The 5,639-nt window shown below is 43.5% G+C and overlaps 1 long non-coding RNA gene across 1 annotated transcript; it reads right to left on the reverse strand.

Moving 5' to 3' along the window:
* Positions 1–470: 470 nt before the first annotated feature.
* On the reverse strand, positions 471–2,505 carry LOC135054858 (uncharacterized). The gene is made up of 4 exons (XR_010243581.1): positions 2,344–2,505; positions 1,888–2,260; positions 1,557–1,578; positions 471–565 (listed from the first exon to the last, which is right to left on the reverse strand). It is a non-coding gene; the product is annotated as an uncharacterized LOC135054858 (long non-coding RNA).
* Between the last annotated feature and the right edge of the window lie 3,134 nt (positions 2,506–5,639).

A 5,639-nucleotide genomic window follows, 5' to 3' on the forward strand; every position in this document is an offset into this window, starting at 1 on the left:
GCAACATGATGGTTGACAGTTAATTCAGCAGGGGCTTCTTCTGCCCACTCACTGGGTGGGGAATGCGGCTGGATGGGGGAAGGTGGCTGGATGGGGGAAGGAGGAGGGATTGGGGAAGGAGGAGGGATTGGGGAAGGAGGAGGGATGGGGGAAGGAGGCTGGATGGGGGAAGGAGGCTGGATTGGGGATGTAATTTCAGAGGGTGGGTCTGATTGAGAGGGCGAGGGGGGCGGAGAGAAAGTTAAGCCAATAGAGGGTGAGGGGGGCTGAGAAGGTGAGTTTGAAGTTGAAGGAGAAGGGGTATGGGAAGGAGGAGAAGGGGTCACAGAAAGAGATAGAGAGGTGGTGTGAGAAGGGGAGTGGAAAGTGGAGTGGGCCTGGGAAGCTGAGGGGGCCTGGGAAGCTGAGGGGGCCTGGGAAGCTGAGGGGGACTGGGAAGCTGAGGGGGACTGGGAAGCTGAGGAGGACTGCGAAGGGGAGGGGGAGTGAGAAGGGGAGGGGGAGTGAGAAGGGGAGGGGGACTGGGAAGGGGAAGGGGGCTGAGAGGTCTGCCGTTGTTCTCGTCCTATAATGATATTTTTGTAAAAATTTATTTTGCATGTTAAATTACATACTAAACAATTTGAAAAATCACTGTTCTGTTCCATGTAAAAGACTGTGGTTTGTTTTTCTTAAAAATACACATTTTAAAAACATCATCATGTTGCCCACAGCAAACAAAATGAGTCAAAACTTTTACTTTGAAGCTCATTCCTTAATCTATTCCATTGAGTCATATTGATTGGTCTAGGCAACATCACCAGATAACTATTCAAGGCACCATATTATATAGACAACACTGATCAAGTATTTGGGTACAGTTTCCTGCCTGGTTATTAATTCTGGAAAACATGCACTTGTTTGGTGACACTTTGCTACAGTCAGTACTGTTTGCCCTAACCACACACACTGTCCTATGTTATAAAAATGGACAATCAGCGTTGCAATTAGCCTACCACTTAGTGTAAATTTCTTAAATTTTTGCTAAGAATCTTATGTAATGTAACTTACTGCGTGCATGCATAGCCCGTATTTGCTGGCGGATCTCCGCCAACAGCTCTGGCGTCCTCCTGCGGAGATCACTCCATCTCCGCGCTAGTTGGATGATTGTCCGCCTGCTGCGGACGCGAGTCCGCAGCAGGCGGCGGACCTCCGCGTAGGCCTCGCGCTTAACCCGATTTGGGATGAAGCACCCAACGCGGCCTACGTGGCGGTCCATCACCGCAACCAGGACGCGGAGCTCCCGCCTGGTGAAAGGTGCAGCACGCATCATGGCAATGGCGTTTTCCTTATTTGGGCATATATTTATAGTGTCTGTTAGCATGTGATTGGTCAAAAATCTATGTTGTCATTTCTAATAACTTTATTGATCTTTGCAATGCTGTGAAGAGCAGAGTGTTATTTCGCACGAGCGGAAATACGCATTCGCATTAGCAAAATTTTTAGCAAAAAAAAAAAAACACAGACACAGAGACACACAGTTTTGAAAAAATTCCTACAAATATCTGTGTACTCACCACAGTTTGTGTGATCATTCAGCTGGACAGTCACAAAGTGGGCAACATTCAATTTCATTTGTTTGTGTGTTTGTTTAAATAATCAGGATTTTAGGATATAAAAGAAATAAGGACACTATTTAGCATCATCACATTTTTTACATTTCAAATCTAAAATTGAAAGCTTAACGTGTTAACGGATTTTTAGTATCAAAAAAATTACACATTCCAACACACCAAAAGCATTACACAATGACCTTACAATATCAAACAAAATGTCAACATTACAAATAATACATAAGCATACTGTGATTTTAATTTGGATAAAAAAGATAATATAAAAACACTATACCTGAAATATTCAGCAACAATGCTTGCCCTGACTTGGCTCCCCCTCCGTGTAACACTCCCCCCACCGAAGTGTCGAACAACCCCTGGCTCCTCATCAGGCAATTCCTCTGTCTGAGGAAGCTCTACGCTACTCCTTACCGCGATATTGTGTAGTATTGCGCACAGAACCACTAGTTTACTTGCCATCTCCGGCGAATACATGATGTCGCCACCAGTGCGGTGGAGCACACGAAACCGCCCTTTAAGGACCCCAATTGTGCGCTCCACCAGCTGCCTAGTGGCAGTAAGCGCGGAGTTAAATGCCGTCTGTGGTCCTGGCCTGGGATTACGGTAAGGAGTCATGAGCCAGGGGGTGCAAGGATATCCACGGTCTCCTGTTTGAGGAAAAACCAAAATTAGAAATAGTAAATTTTGAAAAAAAATAAAAAATTTGAAAGAAATATGTGCAACAACTCACCCAATAACCACATGTCTGCTCGTTGACTTGATCTTAATCTGTGCCATATCCCTGATTGTCGAATGACATATGCATCATGGGAACTTCCAGTAAACTTTGCGTTCAGGGAAAGGATCTGGAGGGATGGCCCACAAACAACCATTACATTCAGAGAATGAAACAGTTTCCTGTTTCTATAAATTTCTTCATTATGTTTTGGTGGCTGAATAGCTACATGTGTGCCATCCACAACCCCAATAACATGTGGGAAGCGACTACCACCTTCCGCAAATTGCCGCTTCACCACATCTAGGGCACCAACATCCAAAGGCATAGCAATAAATTGCTTCACACGCTTGAGGAAAGCCTGGCAGACACGCCGCAGGACCTTACTGAACTGGCCCTGCGACATGCCAACCAGGTCTCCAACCACATGCTGGTAAGACCCTGTTGCCAAAAAATGTAACACAGCAAGGAATTGTGTCAATGGTGGTATTGCTGTAGGATACCGAATTTCAGACTCCAGATCACTCTCTATTATGGAGAGAGTGTCTAGGATTAGATGTGGTGGCAGCCTGTATCTACGTACAACCACATCATCTGGCATCCCAAAAAGTAGGACACGGGGTCGGAAAATTGGTGGCCTAGCACGCCTCCGTTGCCTTGGTTGATGAGGAGCCGGTTGTGGGGCTGGCGGTTGGGGTGGGAGTGCTGGCGTGGGTTGGGGAGGTAGGGCTTCTGCTGCGATAAATATAGACATCACACACTTTTATAAAAAAAAAAAAATGTTGATTAAGACAAAAACAAAGTCCAAAAAATATGCAAACAAAAAATTTGTAAAAAAAGGGGGTGTCAACTTACTGCAGGAGCGTAAGACATTTTTTCTGGGTTCAATTCAGGACCAAAAAGAATATTATCACAAAAAAGAAAAACAACATTATTTTTATAATGAAAGCTACATATGTTAAATTGTAATTGTTAAAAATACTATTATTTAAAAAAACAGAACATCAAACACATCACAAACACCTACTACAAAATTATGAATAATTGGTTAAAAACATTTAAATAAAACATACAAAAAGTTAGCCCTTTAGTAGCTAGTCCAGCCAAGAACAACACTACTTTGCTGATCAATCCCGGTAAAAAACATAACATTTATTATCAAGATGGAAAACAAACATAATCAAAACACTTTGAACAAACACAAACAGGCACCAACACAGGCCCAGGGAACTTACCTGATCCAAAATAAAGAAAGGAACTATTTGTGTTATATAGCACACAAAATAAACAAAATAGACTAGGGTTACGTCACCCAAAACAATTCTCCTACAAGAGAGCAAATATGACAGTCAAAAACAACATACAGACCAATAAACCAAACAGGCACCAACACAGGCCCAGGGAACTTACCTGATCCAAATTAAATAAAGGAACTATTTGTGTTATATAGCACACAAAATAAACAAAATAGACTAGGGTTACGTCACCCAAAACAATTCTCCTACAAGAGAGCAAATATGACAGTCAAAAACAACATACAGACCAATAAACCAAACAGGCACCAACACAGGCCCAGGGAACTTACCTGATCCAAAATAAAGCAAGGAACTATTTGTGTTATATAGCACACAAAATAAACAAAATAGACTAGGGTTACGTCACCCAAAACAATTCTCCTACAAGAGAACAAAAATGTCAGTAAAAGCAATGAAGCACAGGTTTATTTGCAAAAATGGACTAGCAAAATATATATGTGTAAAAAAGAATAACAATCAACATAAAATAAACACTTTTAAATCAAAAAATGAACAACAAGACGAATTCCAGAATACTCGCAAACGAAAATTCGCAGACAAAATGCTACACTGACTATATTCTAAACGCAAACGAAAGGACAAATGTATGCTTGACAATTACTCACTCTGAAAATTCCTATAGCACCTTCACGCACAAGCCAACAAACTCAAGTGAAAGAAACTCCAACCTACCTACACTCACAGCGTGCAAAGTAGGCCCTTAAATAAGCAGTGCAATCATTAACCAGATTAACAGTGTACACCTGTGTGAATTAACGCTACGCACGTAGGTATATAAGCACACACCTCGGCGTACACACGTCATCACAAACATGGCTTCTCGTGAGCAAATCGCAGCAGAGATGGACCGCATTGCAGAGCAGGAGATGGCATTGCGGAAAAGACGCCTAGATTGCCAAAGGCGCATGTTGGAATACGCCTCTGCGGATGTTGAAGAGGCAGGACCTAGTACTCTGCAAATGTCTGCTTCTGAACCACAACAATTGACTGGGGATACCCTGCCACACACACATAGTGACCAAACTGAGGGAGAATTGGCTTTAGCCACACAAACACAACAGACAGAAGCTGCTAGTGAGGAGGAAGATGGTGATGACCAACAAGAAGAAACCTCACAGGCTACCTCCAGACGGAAGAAAAGACAGCCTGCATTCACTAAGAGGGAGTTGCGTGTCTTGGTCACGCAGGCCATGTCCAAAATCCATAGAGGGCCAAAAAACATGGGGGCGGCTTCAAAAGATCGCATCTGGAGAGACATCACAAAATCTGTGAATGAAGTTGGCTCTGTCGTCAGAACATCACAGGAAGTGAGACGACGGTAAGTGCATATTGACAGTCATTTTTCAGTGATAAGTTGACTAAAAAATGTAGTTACATGTGATGTTATGTCTAGCAAACACAAGCAGAACACGTGTCCTATATATTAGCTTAGACAAATAATAAGACTCTACTTTGTCCCTCTTTCACAATACATATGTAGGTGGGCCGACTTCAAATCCCGCCTGAAGGCAAATAGGGCTGCGGAGTGGAATGCCTCAAGGGCTACAGGTGGAGGAGCACCTGTCGCTGTGGAGTATACTGACTTGGAGGAGATGGCGATGCCCTGTGTCAGTTATGAGGAGGGCCAAGGGGTGTCTCATATGGACACGGACCTGCCTGAGATCCTGACGGGACATGACTTGGAAGGTAAGTTTACACATTTAGTTGTCTGTAATTTTGACAGTATTTATAATAATAAACTAATTTTGTATCCAACTTTTTTCCCACACATTCTTCTATTTGCTTGCCACAAAACACAGCACAGGGGGGTGATCCGTTTGAGTCACAGGACGGTTATGTGGTTGAGGCTGAGGTGGAGGGACCTAGTGAGTCTGGCAGTGTGGGCCACCAAATCCCACCTCTGCAGGTTCCTACTGGCCCCCCCACCCAACCCTCTGCTATCCCGGAGATCCTGCTTGAAATCGCTAGGTATGGTGAGAGCCTAAATCGGTTTCA

This window comes from Pseudophryne corroboree, chromosome 3 (genome assembly GCF_028390025.1).
Source record: "Pseudophryne corroboree isolate aPseCor3 chromosome 3, aPseCor3.hap2, whole genome shotgun sequence".
NCBI classification, from domain to species: Eukaryota; Metazoa; Chordata; class Amphibia; order Anura; family Myobatrachidae; genus Pseudophryne; species Pseudophryne corroboree.